A 23558-nucleotide genomic window follows, 5' to 3' on the forward strand; every position below is an offset into this window, starting at 1 on the left:
AAAATAAAGCTATATGAGATGTTCATTGTGATGTCCCTCTAACAACCTAAATAAATAAAATACAGTCTAAATCCAACAACAGAATCAAGGCAAGGTTATAAATTATTTTTATAATTATAGTAAACATTATAGTTTATCAAGCACCCTTGTATACGTTACTCCTTTTAGACCTCAACAGTCCCAGGAGGTAGGTAGGAATTACTAATTATGATTCAGAAAAATTAAATGACTTGCACAAAATCGCACAATCAGTGGCTCTCAAACGCCTGCTACCAAATCCCATGTTCTCTCTATGTTAAAGAGGGCAGTGATGAATATCTGCTCTGAGTCTCAGTTTCCTCATCCATGAAACAGTGCTAATAAGAGTACCTAAAGAGTATGATGGGGATTAAATGAAGCTTTAAACGGCTGTGAAGCTCTTAGCACAGGGGGTGGCACACAGCAGCACTCAGTAAATTATTAAGAATAATGATAATACAAAGTTGTACCGATTCAATATGATCACAGCAATGTGAACATGTCTGCAAGTGGACAAGGACCAGAGAGAGTAAGAAATGATGAAAATGGCTGCTCACGAACAAGACAAGAGTATAAATCACATTTCTTTTTGGAGCTGTTTTGGTTTTATTACAACAAATAGAAATCTAGAGGGAAACAAAATTAGAATATGCAAAAATCTCCTAAAATGAACTGGCATCTTTTGGGGAGCTTAATATAAAATCTGGGACCACTGTATCCAAGACATTTGAAATCATAAACTCATCCCACGCGCCCCTTGGAGACACTGTCTGGCGTGTGGAGCCAGCCTGCCGATGGCGCTGCTTCACTTGCCCAGGGTCCAAAGAGGCATTTATTGGCCTCAATAATATGCTGGTGCTAGTCATTCAGTCTTCCTTAAAGATGAATTCTCTTTTTCTTAAAATTGAAACTCCGAAGCACCTCAAGCAAATCTCCAAGCAGTTGGGGAATGGATCCAAGCCACTCCTGATGATCAGCAAAATTCCAAGGGAGCTGCTTTGCTGTAGGACCATCGTCTGCAAGACCAAGGAGACCGTGGTTACTTCTCCCTTTGGTCATGCGACTAGAATCTACCACAAGAGAGCAGGAAACACAGCCAGCGTTAGCCCCATGTAGGTTTTAAATCTACAAATGGGGGACAACTTGAACCACCAGAGACAGGCTTCAGAGTGATGAGGGAGAGAGCTAGAGGCACCCCTTGGCTTTTCCTCCCAAAAGTCAGCGAGGCCTGAAAATCTCCACCCACTACAGAGGCATAGATGAAAAGTTACTCCACTCTCAGTTACTGCGCTGTCACAGGTTGTGAAGGACAGATAGGAATAGGTATAGCTGAGGGATAGAAATGGTGTCGATCCAGGCTGTGGTCTTGAGCTCGAATCGTGAACAACTGCCTACATGAGTCAGAGCTCATGCGGTTAGTATATGAGCTCCAATAAAAGAAATGACAAGTTCATCAAGGGATATAAATTCAGAAGAGAAATGTCATGCGATGACACAGAACCTGGCATGACCAGAGGCTGAATCACACTGAGCTCAGACTCATATGTCCAAATACCTAATCCACGTGGGATGTCAAATAGGCATCTCAAATGTAATGTGTCAAACACCAGGCTCCAGGTGTCTGCCCTCACCCACTCCACTGGCAGTCTCCCCATCTCAGGTAACAGCAACGCCATCCTTCTAGGCCCTCAGCTGGAATTTCTTTGGCTTCTCTCTTTCTCTCACATCTCACATCCAATTCATCAGCAAATCCTGTGGGCTCTATCTTCAAGATATATCCAAATCCCTCCTCTTCTCATCGCCTCTACTACCACCACCCAGTCCAAGCCATCATTATCCCTTGCCTGTATTCTTGTTATAGCCTCTTAATCGGTCTTCTCACTTCCACCTTTGCCCGCCATTCACTCTCTTCTCAACACAGCAGTGGGAGGAATCCTCTTAAAACCAAAGTGGGATGACACTTAAAAGAACAAGTCCATAAAAGAACTAATAATTTGAATTTCATTGAAATTAAAATCTACTCTTCAGAAGACATTGTTAAAACAATCATAATAGTAAAAACAAGCCACAGACAAGGAAAAAATATTTCCAAAGCATATATCTGACAAAGATCTTGCATCCAGAATATATAAAGAACTCTCAAAATTCAAAAATAAGAAAATAAACAACCCAATTTAAAAACTGGGAAAACAAATTGAACAGACTCTTCACCAAAAAAGATACGTGAATGGCAAATGAGCATATGAAAGGATGTTCAACAGGAATAGTCATTAGGAAAATGCAAACTAAAACCACAATAAGATACCACTACCCAGCTCTTAGAAATACTAAAATTAAAATAACTGATCATGCCATATTTTGCCAAGGATGTGGAGGAACTGGGTCTTTCATACCAGTAGTAGGAATGTCAAATGGTCCAACCACATTGGAGAAGAGTTTGGCAATTTCTTAAAAAATTAAACCTAGACCCACCATATGATCCAGCCATTCCACTACTATGTATTTACCCCAGAGAATAGAAAGCGTATGTCCATACAAAGACTTGTACTGGAATGTTCAGAGCAGCCTCATTTTCAACAGCCAAAAACTAGAAACAATTCAAACATCCAGAGAAACTGAATAAGCAAATTGTGGTATATCCAAACAATAGAATACTACTCAGTAATAGAAAGGAATGAACTATTGATACAACACAGATAAACCTCAAAGTAATTATGCTGTTGGAAAGAGACCAGACAAAAGAAGAGTTCATACTGTATGATTGCATTTATATGAAATTCTAGGGGGAAAAACTCATCTATAATGACAGAAAGCAGATCAGTGTCTACCTGAGGACAAGTGACAGGGAAGGAGGAGGAGAAGAGCAAAAGGGAAAGATCACAAAGAGGCACAAGGAAATATTGCGGAAGGTTGGATGTGTTTACTATCTTGATTATGATGATGGTTTCATAGATTTTTTTAAACAAATTGCCACAGGCAACAAAAGTGAAAATAGATAAATTAGACTACATCAAAACTAAAAAAAATCTGTGCATCAAAGGACCCATGAAAAAAATCTGTGCATCAAAGGACCCAATCAACAGAGTGAAAAGGTAACCCACAGAATGAGAGAAAATATTTACTAATCACATAATAAGGAGTTTGTTGTTGTCAGTGCTGTCTAGTCAGTTCCAACTCCTGGCACCCCTGTGTACAACAGAGCAGAACCCTGCCTGGTATTTTTGTGCCAATCTCTCACCTTCTGGCGCTGCATTAGACAATGCTCCACTGCTATTCATAGAGTTTTCCTGGCCAATTTTTTCAGAAGTGAGTTGCCAGGTCCTTCTTCCTAGTCTGTCTGAGCCTACAAGTTCTGCTGAATCCTGTCCACTATGGGTGACCCTGCAGGCATTTGAAATATCCGTGGCATAGCTTTTAGCATCATAGCAACACACAGCCACCATAATATGACAATCAACAGACAGGTGGTGTGGTTCCCCGACCAAGAAACAAACCCCACTGGCCAGCCTGGTGGCGCAGCAGTTAAGTGCTCATGTTCCGCTTTGGTGGCCCCGGGGTTCACTGGTTCAGATCCCAGGTGCAGACATGGCACCGCATGACAAGCCATGCTGTAGTAGGTGTCCCACATATAAAGCAGAGGAAGATGGGTACAGATGTTAGCTCAGGGCCAGGCTTCCTCAGCAAAAAGAAGAGGATTGGCAGCAGACGTTAGCTCAGGGCTAATCTTCCTCACAAAAAAAAAAAGAAAAGAAACAAACCCCAGGCCACAGCAGTGAGAGCACTAAATCTTAACCACTAGACCACCTGGGCTGGCTAATAAGGGGTTAATATTCAGACTATATAAAGAACTCCTACAATTTAACTATAAAAATAAATAAATAACCTGATTAGAAAATGGGCAAAGGACCTGAATAGACATTTCTCCAAAGAATGTATACAGATGGCCAACAAGCACAAGAAAAGATGCTCAACATCACTAATCAGTAGGAAAATATAAATCAAAACCACAATGAGATACCACCTCACACCTGTTAGAATAACTGCTATCAAAACAAAACAACAACAAAAAGAAAATAACAAGTGTTGACAAGGATGTGAAGAAATTGGAACCCTTGTGCACTGTTGGTAGGAATGTAAAATGGTGCAGCCACTATGGAAAACAGTATAGTGGTTCCTCAGAAAATTAAAAATACAACTACCATATGACCCAGCAATCGCAGGGTTTATACCCAGAAGAATTGAAAACAGGGTCTCCAAGAGATATTTGTACCCCCATGTTCATAGCAGCATTATTCACAATAGTCAAAAGGTAGATGCAACCCAAGTGTCCATTGACAGATGAATGAATAAACAAAATGTAACATATTTAAATGATGGAATATTATCCAGGCTTAAAAAGGTAGGAAATTCTAACACGTGCTGCAACATGAAAGAACCCTGAGGACATTATGCCAAGTGAAATACGTCAGTGATAAAAAGACACATTACCATGTGGTTCCACTTACATGAGATCCCTGGAATAGTCAAATTCATAGTCAGAAGGTAGGGTGATGGTGACGAGGGCCTGGGCAGAGGAGGGAATGGGGAGCTGTAGTTTAACGACTACAGAGTTTTCATTTTGCTAGATGAATGGTCTTAACACTAATAATCTATACATTTAAAAATGGTTAAGATGGTAAATTTTATGTTAAGTGTATTTCACCATCATTAAAATTTTTTAAATTACCAAATTGCATATTTTAAATATGTATAGTTTACTGTTTGTCACTTTTACTTCAATAAAGCTGTTTTTAATTACATTTTTCAAAACTAAGTAGGATCATCTCCATCCTCTGCTCCAAACCTTCCATCGGCTTCCCATCTCATTCAGAGAAAAAGCCAAAGTTCTTGGAACGACCCCTAAGGCGCTACACGATCTGGCTCTGAAACCAGCACGCCCTCATTCCCATTTCTCCCAGCTCACCCCACTCCAGCTACACCATCCTCCTTGCTGTTTCTCAAACATACCAGGTGCGTTCCCAGGGTATTTACATGTCCTGTCTGCCTTGCCTGGAAAGCTTTTCCCACAGATAACTTCATGGCTCACTTCCTCACCTCTTTCACGTCTTTACTCAAATGTCACCCTTTCAGTGGGGCCTTACCTGACACGATATTTAAAACTGAGATGTCTTCCCACACTTCAGTCTCCATCTTCCTTCCCTGCTTTATTTTCCTAAATAGCACTACTCACTGTCTAATGGATCACATTTTACTTATTTATTTTCTCTGTGTTTCTACCCACGAGAATAAGCTCAGAAAGACAGGGATCTTTCATTGTTTCATTCATTGATTACATCCCCAGCAACGGGTACAGTGCCTGGTACACAGTAGGTGCTTAATAAATATTTGTGGAATAAATGAATAAGTGAATGAATGAAAAAATGAACAAAGGAAGGAACGTTATCTGACCTTGACAACCAAGTGTAAGGATCTTTTACGAAGGCACCCCAACCCCGTCTACATAGCTGGATATCTATAAAGCTTTGTGGTTTAAAAGCTCTTTACACAGACTCGATCTTTTCCAACCTTCACAAAAGTGCTCTAACATGATGCCATCGTCATTCCCTTTTTACACATAAGTGGAGGCTCAAAAAGGTTAACTGGTTCAAGATCAAGGGGCCACCAAATGCAGAGCCAGCACATAAACCAAGAATTTGCCATTCAGCCACCAAGTCCCACGATGCCACCCTGAGCACCGACACTTTTTCAACTTTCGTATCCTCCCATTTCATTCATAATGGCATTGCTGACAGATTTTAACAGTTCAATAGTTAACCCTTGTGCCATAAATTTCTATTTGTCACACCTAAAACTCGATATTTTAGAAGGCTACCCTTCTGGTTTTTAAATGGAAATTGATGACATTGTGTGTAGGAGCAGAGGAGCTGCAAACCCTCTCCTGAATCTCTCCTTCTACCTGGAGGCAAAAATAGAAAGCCAGAAGCACTCAGGGCTTCAGGCCCTCCCCACTCCGGCATGGAACGGAGAGATGTTATCTCAGCGTCACCAGGCCCAGGCACTCCCCACACTTAAGAGGTCCAAGACTTGGTTAGCAGCCAGGGGATACAAAGACAGGAGCGCAGCTGGAGCCACCCTCGCGTGGAGAACACTCGCCCCTCACCGCTCAAGGTGGCCCGATGTCTCTGAGCAGCCAGAAAAGAACACAAATAAACAGGTTTTTATGAGAGCTGTAACCCAATTGACAAAGGCGAGCTCTCTCAGCCTGGAAATGTCCCTGCTCTGAACCAGTTGCCTTGCCAACAAGCCACATGTTTCCACTCTGCAGAATCCAATTTCTGAGCAACGTGACAGCGACAGGTCCAGTGACATGATACACGACTCCAAGGTGCCTTTGAACACCTGCTGAATAGCAAAGAACAATGTGGCCCCCAGTTGTACTTAGCAACATGGGACGCTGCGGGGCAAACGCAGGTTGTGCCGGGTTTATGCAACAGCCCCCCACCCTACCCCAGCGTCTTGCAAACCACAGAGAGCACAGGCCAGGCCGTGTTCTTTATCACCATCATTATTATAATCATTCAAACACTTACATGGGACTCACTCTTGAAATATATCATTTAATCCTCATGACAACTCTGTGAGGTAGGTATTATTAGTATCCCATTTCAGGTGAGGAAATACAGACATCAAAAAGGTAAGTAATTTGCCCTAATTCACCCAGCTAGAGAAAGGTAGAGCCAGGATTTGAACCTAGATAGTCTGCCTCTGGAGTCCACCCCCTTAAACTCACTGCTATACTATCATTCTTTAACATTCCTTAAATGGGAAAGCTGGGGGATCATTCTAGTTATCATTGCTATGTAACAAAGTACCCAAAAACTTCATAAAGTAAACCCCCCATTTTACTATGCTCATGGATAGTGCGGGTCAGGAATTTGGACAGGACACAGGGAGGACAGCTTGTCTCTGTCCACAAGGTGTCTGGGGCATCAGCTAAAAAGATTTGAAGCTAAGAATGACTCAACAGCTGAGGATTGATACCATCTGAAGGCATCTCCACATCATGTCTGCCAGCTGATGCTCGAGATCCACTGGGACTCGGATGGGTCTGTTTGCTGCAATAGTCGCATGTGGTCTCTCCAATGTAGTCTGGGCTTCCTCTCAGCATGGTGGCTGACTTCCAAAAGCAAGTGTCTCAACAGGCAGAAAGTAGATCTGTCAGTATCTTAAGACTCAGACCCAGAAACTGGGACAATATCACTTCCGCCATATTCTTTTGGTCAGGAAGTCACCAAGTCCTGATTCAATGGGAGGGGACAGAGGCCTCATCTCTCAAAGAATCTTGGAGTCATTTTTTAAACCACTCAATGAGATCATTTATTCCAACCCCTTCAAGTTCGAGCTGAATAACTGAACCTCAGAAACGTTAACTGATTTGTCCCAGATCACATAACTTATCATTGTTAGTGGCAGGATAGAACCCAGGGCCTTCATGCACTGTTACCATATGCCACTGCTTCTCACTTGGCTGCACATTCGAGTCACCTGGGGAACTTTTAAAAATGCTGATGCCTGGGTCCCACCTGCAGGGATTCTGATTTGTTCAGAGTGTGACCTGGGCATGGGGATTTGTAAAAGCTCCCCAGAGACTCTAACGTGCAACAGTGTGAGAACCAGGCTCTGTGGAATACCCTCAGATGGTTCCACGCAGGGGACATCCTCCACTGTTTTACTGTGGCTCAGCATTTACAGTGGTCCTAGCCTACCATGGGGACAGTCCCACTAAGAACAGATTTCTGACACACTCACCTGGTTCAGCTTTCATCCTGAACCATTTGTCCTTCTCCTTCTTGATATATTCCTTATCTCCTCAGCTCCTGCCCTTCTCTGCCTCCCGGGTGCCCCTCAGGACTGACACTTCTTTTAACATTCAACTCCTCAACTATGACTCAAGTCCACCTCTTGGCCATCATCTGTCAACTCCAGGAACTCAGTTTTGCCTTCGGGATCCCTCACAGGGGGAGGCCCAAAGGCCAAGTTCTCTTCCTCCGTCCACCTCAGCCCCCTGGATGACCACTAACCCCAGTAATAACCTGCCCCCCCCAGCTCCATATATGTCTTCCTTCCTCTCACTGGCCGTATAGCACTGGGGTCCAAGTGCTGTCTAAGTCATGCTTTAAAAGACTGATTCTGTGAAACCATTGGTCAATTTGGTGGGAAATAAAATCTATCAACTTGATTATTTCACTGAAATAATGAATCAGTTACATCATATGCCTCATAACAAACTGACCAAAAGCATTGGCCTTAACAAATATTTTCAGTGTTTCTCCTTAGTTTTAGATTCTCATGAGGCCAAATAAAAAAATATATATATACAAGTGGAGAAGGAGCCTTTCTGACGTTGTTATTCTACTGGATTCACTGATTTGCATTAGGTCAGTAAAGATCTCCATTGTTTTGTCATGTGTACATATCTCCAGAGAATAATTTTATAAAATGTGTTTATTCTTCACTTTACACAAAGAGTCTTTCTAAACTTCCAAGGCAATTATTTTGTAAATTGAACCCCATTGTAAATGTTCCAAAGAAGAGGTATTTAAAGGGACTCTTTATCAAGGTTCACTACACTTTTCTCCCTACTTTTGTGTATGTTCGAAAATTTCCATAATAAGATTAAAAAATAAAAGAGAAAAGGAGGGAGGGAGAGAGGATGGTGGGGGGAAAGGGAGAGAGGGAGGGAGCAGGGCTGGGCAGCCTCAAGGTACTCTACAGTCATGTGAAAAGCTTTTATGTAAAGTAAGGCAAATAATACCCTCCCCACAAGATGAACCTGTGTTTGTTACATGTGTATGCATGTGCGCGTGTGTGTGTTTTCAAGTTATATATACGTATTTGTAAACATAGATAAATATGTGTTTTTAAATTCTAATTTCTCTAGACTGGGGTTCTAAAAATCTAAAGTAATTATTCTTATAAAGCATTTGTCTCTATCAGCCTTCATTTTTCTCTCCCTCTCCCTGTTTGGGTCTCACTGCTGGGTAAGAGAGAGGCCTGCATCCACCTTGGTTTACAGAAGTCCACCCACTTTACGTGTACCTGTGTGTACTTGAAGACGCAGTCGCTCTTCGCAGGGACACAGAGACATTCCAGGCAGCCTGTGTTCACTTCTTCCCCCTGCCCTTTCGTCCGCCTTGGTTTTCCTCTATAAATTCCTGGTCCCACTCCAGTCCATGACACAGAGTTAATCAATTCTTCCTCAGTGCCCCAGTCGCTGACATAAATTCTGAAAGGCACTGCTTTGCAGATCAGTGTTTATGAGGCACTCACCTGCGTGGATTCCATGGGATTAGAGAGACAAGAAGGGGAAGCCAATAAGAGCCCACACACTGCCGGGTCAGTACAGTGCCAGAAGAAGGAGTATGTGCAACGTCAGAAACAAGGGCAAGGCAGGGCCTTGAAGACCTAAGATGGCAGCTTACTCCTGCAATTGTGTTTTTAGTTCCTTCTTTCTCTCTGCCGCACATAGCCTGACAGGCACTGGACACCCAGTCATCAAAATTCAACAGCAGATGACATGATTCCCCCAACTCCTTGCCCAGGTTCCCTGGACAGAATTCTTTCCATCAAGAGCATGAACTAAAAGACCCAAAGGCAATGCATACTCCTTAGTCCCTAACCTCATTTTCCTCAGAATACATTTTAGTCAAAGAGAAGCCAGGCCTCCTCAACTCCTTGTAGGACCAATTGAGGGAGAAACTGCTAAGGACAATTTCCCAAAAGGGACAGCTGTACAATATGCACCTGCCACAGTCTATCCTTCTGTTGAGCTGGAATGTGTCTTCATCCATCCATTGGTCTAACTCTGCTCTGCAGGGCTACCAGGAACAAATCTGCTCTCTTTCATGTAACAGCTCTTGAATTTTTAAATACCAATCATGTAACCCCCACCAAGTCCTCTTTCCTCCAGGCCCAACATCTCCAGGTTCTTTAGCCTATTCCTCCTCTAGCCTATGATTACACGTCCCCTTCCCACCTGGGCCTCCTTCTCTGCCGCAGGCTTGACAAGAGGCATATACTATTGATGACCAGAGAAGCTTTCATCCTGCCCCCGGAGGCTTGTAATGCGTTTATGCTTTCTCAGGATGACACATACTCCAGGAGTACTGAGAATTGCTGTCAATCTCTCTGGCACCATGAAGGACTCTGGCATTTCACCATATAATCATTTTTTTCCTCCCAAGGGGCTGCCTGCTTGAGGAAACTGTCGTATTCTCCAGCCAAGGGGAGCCAAAGCGTTCTGAGGCAGATAAGCATACCCCTGCCATGTGGTTCCTTCCAAACACTTCTCTGATGCACCAGCTTGTGGTAAAGGAGCTAAAATCACCTGCAGTCATAGATACCAGCCTCACCCCAGCTCCCCCAGGCCTCACTGGTCTTAAGAGCAGAGGAAAGTATTTTTATCAGGATAGTCTAGGTTATGCTGTGGTAACGAAGAGCCCTAAGTCTTCTATGGCTTAGAAAAAAAAAGTTCAGGGACTGGCCCCAGGGCATAGTGGTTAAGTTCGGTGCAATCTGCTTCAGTGGCCCAGATTCACGGGTTGGGATCCTGGGTGCAAACCTACACCACTCATCAGCCATGCTACGGCAGGAACCAACATACAAAATAGAGGAAGATTGGCACAGATGTTAGCTCAGTGCTAATCTTCCTCAAGCAAAAAAAGGAGGAAGATTGGCAACAGATGTTAGCTCAGGGCAAATCTTTCTCAGCAAAAGAAAAAGAAAGAAAGAAAGAAAAATTCATTTCTTATTCATGCAAAGTTCACTGTGGATCTGGCAACTCCTCAGAGCAGTTTCCTTTCAAGTGATAACTCATGGATCCAGGGGACTTGCATCTTACAGCTACACATCTGGAAGACATGGCTTCCAGGACACGATGGCAAGGGAAGAGCCAGCTCTTAATTGCTTCGGCCTAGAACCAACACTTCTGCTGATAGCCCATTGGCCAGAACTAGCCACCTAACTGCAAGGGGGCTGGGAAATGTGGCTGAGCATGTGGATATTCAAGGAGCAGTATATGTTCTGCCACGCAATCTCAGTGGCCCTTTGACCCTGAAACACCTCCCCACATTTAGGTGAATCACTGCAAAATCAAGCTCCTCACAGCCCTTCAGATGATTCATAGGCTCCTCAGCAGCCACGATGTTTGATGGCTGCTGTCACCAGTGTCATCTTCTGAGCCCCTGCATGGTGATTTTAATTTGCAGCTGCAGACAACTCCCTCCATCTCTCTCCGCTGCCATTGACTTCATCAAGGACATCACTTCCTTTCTGAATCTATCGTGATAGCATTCTTAACTGGTTTCCATTCCTCTCTCTGCCACACCACTGCCTATTACCTTAAGAAAATTCTAACCTGAGTATACCCTTATTCTGCTTCAAATCCTACCATAGATATAGTGCCAAAAGGATAGATCCAATTTCCTTAGAACTGTGCATAGTCTAGTCCCCAAAATCCTCCCAGCTCCCTTACTCAATGCCCCATTCCTATGTTCCTTGTGCTTAAAGCACCCCAAATTCATGCCCACTCCTCAAGGTGCCATGGCACTGCCCAGAGTGCTCCCTCCAATCTGCAGCAGCTGTAGAAACTCTACTGACCCTACAATACCCAGTTCAAGTGTCCCATCCTCTGTAACAACTTCCCCAACTCTCTCTAACAGAGCTAGCTGTCCCCTGCTCTGGGTTCCAGATGCCCTGTTAATGTGCTTCAATTGTACTTCTCTGTCAGCATGTCCATCTCTTCTACTTGGTAGATTTCTCATTGGCTGTGGCCATGCCTTGCTCATCTCTGTATCTCCAGTGAGTAAAATAACTCCTGGTCCAGGGTATGCATCAATAAATGTTGAACAAATCCATGTGACAAATTGCCCTATTCCTTCTTGCACTGCTGAGAAAGAAGTCATTCCTTCATATGCTGGCATGTTTTTATTCCAAAATAGTGAGAGAAACAGGAAATGGAGAAAATGGTAATAATACAGCTCACAGCCTGGGCTGGGGGTTTTAAAAGGAAAGCATTAAACTCCCTAGAATTTTCCCAGCATCCTGAAGACCAGAAGCTCCAAGGGTACCACTTTGACTTTCTGGATCGTTCTAAAGTGGCCTCTCTACCTCATTCAGAAAATCCAGTGAGGATGGACTGAAAATAAATAGCTGTTTGATTAGCCCAGCATTGAGCTATTTCAATGCATTCCCCCTCCTGAGCAGAGAGATTGCATGCCCTGAAATGAAAGGAAAGCATGTATGAAAGCCCTGGTTATTCAGAGGAGGGGCGGGGGAGACATAAAAACTCTCCAGAAAGCCTTCAGCACTGTAACTAAATGCTAATGTTTAAAGATATCCCAATATTTCAGGAAGCCATTGGTAGAGCCACACGAAAGCTCATGCTAGTTTTAAAGAGAAATATTTGACTTGGAGGGACAGACCCCGTGCTAGCTCCAAGATAAACTTTCTTAGCTCTCTCAGGCCAATTTTAATGCAAAGAGCAGCTCTGTATAAGTAAAAGTTCTTTTTCAAGAACCAAGCTGTGAATTATGCTACAGGCTGAGCTGAGCAGTTGGTCTTTTGCTGATGAAGGCAGAAGCCTGAATGTGATACAGAAGAGGAAGGGGTGGCCAGGGACATCCGAGGGGGATTATCACAGAAGGTCAGACTAATTAAACCAAGAGAAGTCACCACAGAGCCAGAGCTCCCACACACACCATCTTCAAATGCTCTGACACATGCAGGGGTTGATAAGAAAGAGACGGGTGAACTGTCACTTTCATCTGCCTGAAAGGACAACAGTCAATCAAATAAACCTTTTTATTGTTGGTTTAAGCCCAGGTGGAGGGAAGAATGGAAAGTGCTGCCAATTCCTAATTACACAGTTGAATCAGAGACAAGGAAACGAAGGAGAAGCGAAGTCCAATTGTCTCCCTGCTTAGCCATTTAATGCATGGTTCTTGCACACTTACTTTGTTCCAGGCGTAGCACTAGGTGCAAGAGATAAATAAGAAATGTTCCCTGCCCTCAAGGAGTTCACAATTAATAAGCATTTAAGTAAAATAATACTATACAGTGTGATTGATGCTCTACTAGAGCTATCTAAAGATTGCAAGGAGCACTGTAGGGGGAGTCTAACTGCCCAAGGAGTATTAGGGCTGGCTCCATAAGGGAGGCAACACATGAGTGAGCCCTTAAGAGTAAGAATTCTCGAGTTGATGAGCGGAAAAAGGCAGGCAAGGCAGAGGCCACAGCCCATACAAAGGTCAGGAGGCGTGAAACCATGACATTTTGAGAGGTTTGGAAGTGTTGAGCGGGGGGACACAGAATCCACACCAGGGAATGCTGGAGATGAGACTGATAAGGCAGTTGGGCATGAGATCCTGAAGGGCCTTGAATGCCACACAAAAGCATTTAGAATTCATCTTGAGGGGAGCCGTAGAAGATTTGTAAAGATGACATGATCCAAAATGTGTTTGAGAAAGATCACTTGGTCACAGGTGGAAGATGGAAAAGATATCTGGGGAAAGATCTTCTTCCAAAGGAGCTAATGACAAATGCCCCAAGCGCAGATGTGAGCCGCGCCGCCCGTCTGTCCTCCCTTTTCCTGTTCATCCTCCTGGTGGGGATGCTGCCGAGGCAGTGATTCCTGAGAATCTACTGACTGAGCCCAGCCGGCGCTGTCTACTCTCAGGGCCAGAGAGTGTGTTGAAGCCACCTCAGACTGGCTCAGACTGGCTCACGAGAGATGACTGCACACATCTCTTTTTGGCTTCAGTGACATCCCATCAGTAGCTTGAAATTGGCCATTGTGGGAGGCTTTTTACACCTCAGAAATCTGCAAACACAAACCAGGGCTTTTTTCCTTTCCCAGAGAGCCATTTATTAAACATTTTACCAGCACACCACTTGAAAAGATCCACGAGAGCTATATCTACTTAAAGAGACCAAACCACTACACATGAAATGATACAAGGACAATTCAGTTCAGAGTTTAGCACGCACTGAAGAAGGAGTCATGAGGCACGGGCAGTGGGGGAGCACGTAGAAAAGAAATACAGCACCCTTGAGAGTGACTCCAGGTCCTCCTCACCTCAGACTCCACCACTCTCACTCAAGCTGGGGTTAATCAGTTAGGTCCCATCTGATGGTAATTATATCCTGTGTGGTGTCATGACTAGTGATCTCCAACTATAGTTCTCAGAGGTGACAGGTAACCTCAAAAGTAAGTGTGCTGTCAGAGAACTGCAGACTTAGAAAGAGCCTGAGGGAAAGAATCCAGCTCAAACTCCCCTTTATTCATCCATGAAAGGAGCCACCTGAGGCATCCGCTCACAGTGACCTAAGTCCTTACAACTATGAACAGCAAAGCAGGAACTTGACTACAGCTCTCCTCTCAGCTCAGCATACACTCCAGTGCCCATACTGTTTTTTATTGGTAAACGATTGTCCCATCAGGACAGTCTACCTTTTCCTTAGACCCTGAGCAAACACATTCTGTACAGTATTGTCCAAGACTGGCACAGGCTTCCTGTCTTCAGTACTCTTGAGAATGCCTGGTATCCAGGAAAGCCATGCCAGATATTCATAATGTTAACTGAAGCGAAACTGAATCAATAACATATAAAAGCATCGTATCAGGAAATACACATGCAGACTGACTTCTGAGGCTCCATGAGGACCTTGGTCCTGAGTCCTGAACTGAGGTTCTAGAGCCTGGGAGCAGGCTGGGAGTGGCTGCTGAGCAGCAGCACATGAAATAAGGGAGCTCTGAAGCTCAGCAACCAGGGATGATGGCAGAATCAAGAACCAAGAAGGTGGTCCGAAGTTCACATCAGCCAAGAGATTCAGACAGAGCAGAGGAATCCAGAACAAGACAGGCAGACTAGGAAAGAGCAAGAGAGTCTAGAAAGGAGGGATGGTGGGGAGGAGGGACAGCCTCAAGAGTCTCCCCGGGGCTTAAGTCTCAGCCACTGATATTTGCACTAAATACCTAGAGCTTAAATTTTGCCTCCCCAGAACTTGGATCTCACGTCCCAAAACATTTTCCTAAAAAGATTTTTGGGGTTAAAGTAGAATTACCAACTTTTTCCTTTGCCAAAGCAAGAAGAACAACAAAAAAACAGGGGCCAGCTCCATGGCCAAGTGGTTAAGTTGGCGTGCTCCACTGCGGCAGCCCAGGGTTCGGATCCTGGGCGCGGACATGGCACTGCTCGTCAGGCCACATTGAGCCGGCATCCCACATCCCATAACTAGAAGGACCTGCAACTAAGATATACAACTGTGTACGGGGGCGGGGGGGGGGGGCGGAGATAAAGAAGAAATAAAAAAAGACTGGCAACGGTTGTTAGCCCAGGTGCCAATCTTTAAAAAAAAAATACACACACACACTAGCACCATCTCACGAAATAATAGATATTTAAGCCTCCCAAATTGCGAAAGAACAAATTCTTAGAATAAAGAACTTTCTTTTAAATTCACTACATATAGCTTCATGAAACACACTACATTAGCCGTTACTTTGCTCACTGCACCATGGCCTGCTGGACCAGACCAGGTGGGACAAAGGGCCAAGGCAGACTGGACATATTTGGAATCACCCAATTCCTCTATGTGCATATTCTTCATATCATTTATGGTGGCGGAAGAGGAGGAGTATTCTCTTGGTAATTTTCTCCAGCACCAGGTGGTAAGCACCATTCCTAGTCCTTCCAGAACCACTTAGCCCTCTTCTATTTACAGTACCTTGTGCCTGGTTCCCAGGGTTACTGTGACATGCACTGCTCACACCTTTCAGCCTAATATGAGAAAGAGGAAGAAACCCCAGTTCCTTTGCCTTGTGTAAGACCATCTTTGCTCCTTTGTTACTCAAGTGTTAAGACTTCAAAGAAGGACAAACTAAGCCTAACATTAGCAGAAGGGAGAAAATAATGAAAAGGCAAAGCAGAAATAAATGAAATAGAAACCAGAAAAACAATAGAAAAGGTCAATAAAACTAAGGGTTGATTTTCCAGAAAAAAAATTGACAGACTTTTAGCTAGTCTAACTAAGAATAAAAGAGAGTAGACTCAAAACAAAATCAGAAATTAAAGAGGAACCATGACAACTGATACCACAGAAATACAAAGGACCATTAGAGACTACTATGAACAATACTATGCCAACAGACTGGATAACCTAGAAGAAATGGATAAATTCCTAGAAACATACAACCTACCCAGACTGAATCATGAGAAATAGAAACTCTGAACAGACCAATAATGAGCAAGGAGATTGAATCAGTAATCAAAAATCTCCCAACAAAGAAAAGCCCAGGACGAGGTGGTTTCCCCTGGTGAATTCTACCAACATTTAAAAAGGAATTAATGCTAATCCTTCTCAAATTTCTCCAAAAAATTGAGGAGGAGGGAACACTTCCAAAATCATTTTATAAGCCCAGCATTACACTGATACCAAAGCCAGACAAGGATACTACAAGAAAAGAAAACTACAGGCCAATATCTCTGATGAATGTAGATGCAAAAGTTTTCAACAGAAGATTAGCAAACTGCTTCAACAGCACTCCAAAAGGATCACACACCATGATCAAGCGGGATTGCTCCTTGGAGTACAAGGATGATTTAACATATGAAAATCAATAAATGTGATGCATCACTTTAATAGAAAGATAAAAATCATATGATTGTCTCAACAGATGCAGAAAAAGTATTTGACAAAATACATCCTTTAAGGGGCCGACCTGGTGACATAGTGCTTAAGTTCACATGGTCCTCTTTGGCAGCCCAGGGATCACAGTTTCGGATGCCAGGCACAGACCTAGCACTGCTTGTCAAGTCACACTGTGGTGGTATCCCACATAAAATAGAGGAAGATTGGCACAGATGTTAGCTCAGCAACAATATTCCTCAAGCAAAAGGAGGAAGATTGGCAACAGATATTAGCTCAGGGCCAATCTTCCTCACAAAAAATAAAAATAAAAAATCCTTTCATGATAGAAACTCTCAACAAATTGGATATAGAAGGAACATACCTCAACATAATAGAGGCCACATGTGACAAGCCCACAACTAATATCATACTCAGTGGTGAAAGGTTGAAAGCTTTTCCTCTTAGATCAGGAACAAGACAAGGGTGCCCATTCTCACCACTCCTATTTGCATAGTACTGGAAGTCCTAGCCAGAGCAATAAGGCAAGAAAGAGAAATAAAAGGCATCCAAATAGGAAAGGAAGAGGTAAAGTTGTCTTTGCAAATGATATGATCTTATATATACAAAATTCTAAAGACTCCACCAAAAAACTTTTAGAACTGATCAACAAATTCAGTTAAGTTGCAGGATACAAAATCGACATACAAAAATCAGTTGTGTTTCTACACACTAACAACAAAATATCTGAAAAAGGAATAAAGAGAATGGTCCCATTCACAATAGCATCAAAAACAATAAGATACTTGGGAATAAATTTAACTAAGGAGGTGACAGATGTGTGCGCTGAAAACTATAAGACTTCGATGAAAGAAATTGAAGAAGACACAAACAATGGAAAGATAACCTGTATTCATGGATCAGAAGAATTAATACTGTTAAAATGTTCATACTACCCAAAGCCATTTATAGATTCAATGCAACCCCTAACAAGATTCCAATGGCATTTTTTACAAAAACAGAAAAAACAATCCTAAAATTTGTATGCAACCACAAACGACCATGAATAGCCAAATCAATCCTGAGAAAGAAGAACAAAACCAGAGGCATCACACTTCCTGATTTTAAACTACATTACAACGCTACAGTAATGAAATAGCATGGCACTGGCATTAAAATAGACACATAGACCAATGGAACACAATCAAGAGCCCAGAAATAAACTCTCGCATATATGGTTAACTAATACTTGACAGAGGAGCCAAGAATATTTAATGGGGACAGGCTAGTCTCTTCATAAATGGTGCTGAGAAAACTGGATAACCACATACAGAGCAATGAAAGTAGACCCCTATCTTACATCACTCACAAAAACTAACTCAAAATGAAATAAAGATTTAAACACATGACCTGAAACTGTAAAACTCCTAGAAGAAAACACAGGGCAAAAAGATCCTTGACGTCGGTCTTAACAACAATTTTTTGGATATGACACCAAAAGCACAAGTATCAAAAACAAAAACGTATAAGTGAGATTACATCAAATTAAAAAGCTTCTGCACAGCAAAGGAAACAATCAATAAAATGAAAAGGCAACCTACCAAATGGGAGAAAATATGTGCAAATCATATATTTGATAAGGGGTTAATATCTAAAATATATAAGGAACTCAGACAACTCAATAGCAAAAAACAAACAATCTAATTCAGAAATGGACAGAGGAAACGTATAGACATTTTTCCCAAAAAAGAACACAAGTAGCCAACAGGTATGTGAAAATCTGCTCAGCATCACTAATTGTCAAGGAAATGCAAATCAAAATCACTATGAGATATCACCTCATACCTGTTAGAATGGCTATTATCAAAAAGACAAGCGATAGCAAGTGGTGGCAAGAATGTGGAGAAAAGGAGACCCTTGTCCTCTGTTGGTGGAAATATAAATTGGTACAGCCACTATGGAAAACAGTATGGAGGTTCCTCAAAGAATGAAAAATAGAACTACCATTTGATCAAGCAATCCCGCTTCTGGGTATATAGCTAAAGGAATTGAAATTAGGATCTTGAAGAGATGTCGGCACTGTGTGTTCCCTGCAGCATTATTCACAATAGCAAAGGTACGGAAACAATCTAAGTGTCCATCTGTGGGTGAATGAATAAAGAAGATGTGGTATATATATGCAGTGGAATATTATTCTGCCATGAGAAAGAAGGAAATCCTGCCTTTTATGACAACATGGATGGACCTTGAGGGCATTATGCTAAGTGAAATAAGTCAGACAGAGAAAGACAAATACTATACAGTCTCACTTGTACGTGGAGTCTAAAAAAAACCAAATTCATAAAAGCAGAGAATAGAATTGCAGCTGCCAGGGTCTAGGGGGTGGGGGAAATGGGGAGATGTCGGTCAAAGCGTACAAACTTCCAGTTATGAGATAAATAAGTTCTAGGGATCCAATGTACAGCATGGTGACTATAGTTAACAATACTATATTATATACTTAAAAGTTGCTAAGAGAGTAGATCTCCAATGTTCTCATCATAAGAAAGAAATGGTAATTATGTGAGATGATGGAGGCATTAACTAACCCTACTGTGGTAATGAATTCACAATATGTAAGCATATCAGGTCATCACATTATACACGTTAAACTTACACAATATCATATGTGAATTTCATCTCAATAAAGTTGGGGAAAAAGAGCTGCTAGAGATTTTATAAATAGAAAAACATTCATTGGCTCTGCCTTTGCAGGTAGATGTAGTAAATTCATATAACATGACCTCAAGGCTCAAAAGGCTCCTAAAGCTTTTGGTCTGTGCTGTGCTGGCACTTGAGTTTAAAACTTGGACAGATGTTTGACATCTCCCTAATCACAGAGAGAAAGGGGAAAAAATGCTATCCCAGGGCATGTGAACATATGGACCCGTACCAGATCCATAGTTGTTGGTAAGTTATAGAACCCTAAAATGTCAGTTATGAAAGAGCCCTTTGGATTACCTAGCCCAGAGCTCACAGATTGGTTTCATTGCACACATATACACCATTTGAGAAGGAATGGCTGCCTAGGGTGTTGAGGAGAAACGAGGTGGCCTCTGGGCTCAAAGGGGAAAAAATACTGTGATGGAATTCCATACATCTGCCACAGACTCTGCCACTCATCAAGGACTCAGGCAAATTCCCTTGTTACAATTAGGGAAACCAAGGCAACCAAGTGATTCCTCCAGTATACCCAGCTCATCAGAGTCCAACCTTGCTCTCCTACCCCTCAGTCTTGTCTACCCCTGTCCCACCATGTTGTCTAGGTGGACCAATCTCATTCTCTTCCTGGGTTTTGTTTTCTCATCAGTTCACACACCTGAACCGTGTGTGACATCTGCCAGAAATTCCCCCTTCCTGGTCCTTCTCTTCCAGGCCTTTCTTTCTCCTTCTATAACAGGTTGGAAATTCAGAGTCTACAGTGCTCTGCCTGCTCCAGGGGGCCTTCACAGGGAGTTCTGTTTCTGGAAGTTTCAGCCTGCTCTACTCAAGCCATTCTCGAGTTGGCAGGTTTTTGAGGTGACACACCTCGTCTCTTTAACTTCACCTAGATTAGTGCTTACCACACTTGACCTAACTGGTGTTTGAGTTGTAGCTGTTCCTGTATTTACAAGCAATAAGGTCCTTCAGAGAAGGGGCTGGGTCTTTGTATTCCACACAGTGCAAATGTAGGGCAGAAAATAAATATTTGTGAAATGAGAAAACGAGAGGCTATAATTAAGTTTCATGTTACTCTTCTGTGCTTCAGAGCTTCAGACCCAAAGTACAATTTTTCAAATCTGACAGAGAAATGCCTTTCACCTCCTCTCTGCTATAGAACACACCACCACCCACACTACTGAAGTTTCCACACCATTCTTCCTGGTAGTCTCCATGCTCGCCTCACAGCACTTTACTCTTTTTGCTTAGGCAGTGGTTTTCCAATTTATTTTAGCAGCAGAACCGTTGGGTCAAATGAAATATTTCACCAAACTCCAGAGATAAAACAGCATAAAGCAATGAAGTGAGAGTACCCTGCTTACATGCCCCTTTTAGCAGCCCCTAACCCACCCCACTGCACCCCAGGCCGCCAGATCCCTAGAGCTCCGTGGACCTCACACTAGCCTCCCACTGGTGCCTTCCTCTCCGGTACCCTTGCCTCCAGCCCAATCCTCACTCAGTCACCAGCTTAAATATTAACACTGGTCTAATCTTAACACCCCCTTCAATCTGTCACTTCTTGGTGCCATCAAATCCAAACCCTTCCTGCTGGCTCCAAGACATGGATGAAACTAGCCACACGTCCAACCTATGCCCCACTTCTTGCCTCTGCTCCCATCACTCTGGCTTCAAGGGGAGCTCCTGTACACACCACGCTGCTTTCACTCATGGGACTTCCTGAGCCTGGGGTGTTTATCCACAGCCCCCTCCTTACGCAGTCCTCCTCCTCTTCAAGTGGCCTATTATCCACCGCACCCTCAGCCTCTTCCTCTGGATTCTGTTGCCTGGCGCCATCTTTCACTCATCCTAAATCCAGAGAGTCACCCGAAGTCCTCCCTCACCTTGCACATCCAATCAATCACCAGGGCTTGGACTGATATATATCCTGAATATATCTTAAGACCATGCCCCTCTCCCTCCTCATTGCCACAGCCTTATTTTGGACTCTCTTACCTCTCTCAAGGATTCCTGGAAAAGCCTCCTGATGGGTCTCTCTGCCTTGCCAAGCCACCTTGTCCTGAGCTTCAGGGCCATCCATCCAAATTATAGTCCCCTCCCACGGCCCCCCTTGCTTAAAACCTTTCAACTGCTCCCATTGGCTTTGTGTTGAGGTCCAAGCTCGTAAACTGAGTATAAAAGGCTACTCATCCTCTGGCCTCTGCCTACCTTTCCGACCTCATCTCCTACCACTTCCCTAGCCTCAGCCAGCAGTTCAGACATCCCAAACCATCACCATTTTTTCCATGGGGGCATTTGTCTCTCACCTCAGAGCAGGCTAACATTCCACCCATACATACCAGTAGACAGAATCAGTTGTTAAATACAGAAAGACTTTTGCACAAGTTGGTAAATAGCCACTGGCCCAAGCCCCCAAGTGTCTCCTGCCACCCTTACCCTTACATGCCCTACCTCCAGCAGTCACAGGGCAAACATCTAGCCCAGCAAAGAGCCAAGTTGTTAAACACCTTGGCTCTCGCCCCTGCCAGGAGCCTCTGCACTCATGCTCTGCCTGCACTGCCTTTCTCCCCACCCCGTGATGTTTCCTGCTTCTCCCCCATGACATCCCTATTCCCTACCCACCCTCCCCCCACCCCTGGGAGAAGCAAGGGACTCTTCCAGCCTCACTCAGTCACTCCCTCCTCTGTGTTCCTATAGAACCTTCTTTGTGCTTCTATTATGCAGCTTGCCCTGTTATACTGTGACTTCTTACACATCTCTCTCCCACTCAACAAGAGCTCCTTGGGGGCTAGAGCCACATCTCATCCCCATCATAGATGCTCAATAAGTGTTTGGTGAACCAGACCTTTTGAGCAAATTAGAAAAATCCTATTTCCTTAAAGCTTTCCAACTCCTCCCATTCTCACAATCCTAGACTTTCTCACATCCAGTGCCTCCCCTGGGCTTACTATGTAGAGCTCAGCCCACAATAGGTGCTCAATAAACACTATTTCTAGGGGCTGGCCCCGTGGCCGAGTGGTTAAGTTCGCGCGCTCCGCTGCAGGCGGCCCAGTGTTTCGTTAGTTCGAATCCTGGGCGCGGACATGGCACTGCTCATCAAACCACGCTGAGGCAGCATCCCACATGCCACAACTAGAAGGACCCACAACGAAGAATACACAACTATGTACCGGAGGGCTTTGGGGAGAAAAAGGAAAAAATAAAATCTTTAAAAAAAAAAAAATAAACACTATTTCTAAGGCTAATATGTATGTACCTCTTCCCCCCAAATGAAGACATAACGGCCCTTCTTAGCTCAAGTCAAGAGATCCAGCTGAGGCCGAGGAAACCAAAAACTAGCTGCCAAAAAAAGCTAAGCACACTGGTCTGCCCGGCAGGCGAGCCAAGAACCACTCACTCCAGCTCTGCCTTATAAAGGAGGAGCACTTCACCCCCATCCCAGCCCCTAGAAGCATTTCCTCCTGCCCTCCGTGAAGATCCCAAATAAGGCAGCCCAAAGCCTGCTAGAGAAAGAGAAAGCAGGGGTTCAGACAAGGTTCTTGTTCCAGCTGCCTGGTGCTGTGTGTGCTGTGTGTGTTTTAAAGGAGAGAGAACACAGCATCAAAAGAATGTCTTCTCTTTCGAAGACAAGCACAAGCAAGATCACGCAGGCTCTCCTACCTGTGGCAGATTTCTCCTAAAAGGGCTGGGAACACAGGGAGACAGTGGGTGTTGGCTCATCCACCTCCAATCTGAGGCCAGGAGCAGCTAATCTCTTCTGTCATCAGTGCTTCCTGGGCAGGCTAGTGGGGGAGGGACAGAGGAAGGAAGGGAGAAAAGAAAGGAAGGAAAGGGAGGAAATAAGGAAAGAAGGGAGGGAAGGTGGAAGGAAAGAGGGAAAGAATGTAGGGAGGGAAGGTGGGTGGGAGAAGAGGAGAGGAGGGAAAGAGGAAGGAGGAAGGTGCGGAGGGAAGGACGGAGGGAGGGGGGGTAGGACACGTGTAATCAGCAGCTACTACAGGCCAGGCACTCTGCCAAGTGCTTTGCACGGGTCCTCTCCCTGAACCATGAAAAGGGCCTTCTGAGCTTGGTATTCCTCCCATTTTAAAGCAGAGGGAATGAGGCTCGCTCGGGAAGTCTTCTGATTTGCCCAAGTGTGGAGGGCTAGTAAGTGGCAG

At 43.8% G+C, this 23558-nt stretch overlaps 1 long non-coding RNA gene across 1 annotated transcript in view; it reads right to left on the reverse strand.

The window, feature by feature from the left end:
- LOC139074732 (uncharacterized) overlaps positions 1-23188 on the reverse strand; it is a 46328-nt gene extending 23140 nt beyond the window's left edge. The window contains exon 1 of the long non-coding RNA XR_011524423.1: positions 23062-23188. This is a non-coding gene — a long non-coding RNA (uncharacterized lncRNA). The remainder of the gene's footprint in view (positions 1-23061) is intronic.
- Between the last annotated feature and the right edge of the window lie 370 nt (positions 23189-23558).

This window comes from Equus przewalskii, chromosome 12, assembly GCF_037783145.1.
Source record: "Equus przewalskii isolate Varuska chromosome 12, EquPr2, whole genome shotgun sequence".
NCBI lineage: Eukaryota > Metazoa > Chordata > Mammalia > Perissodactyla > Equidae > Equus > Equus przewalskii.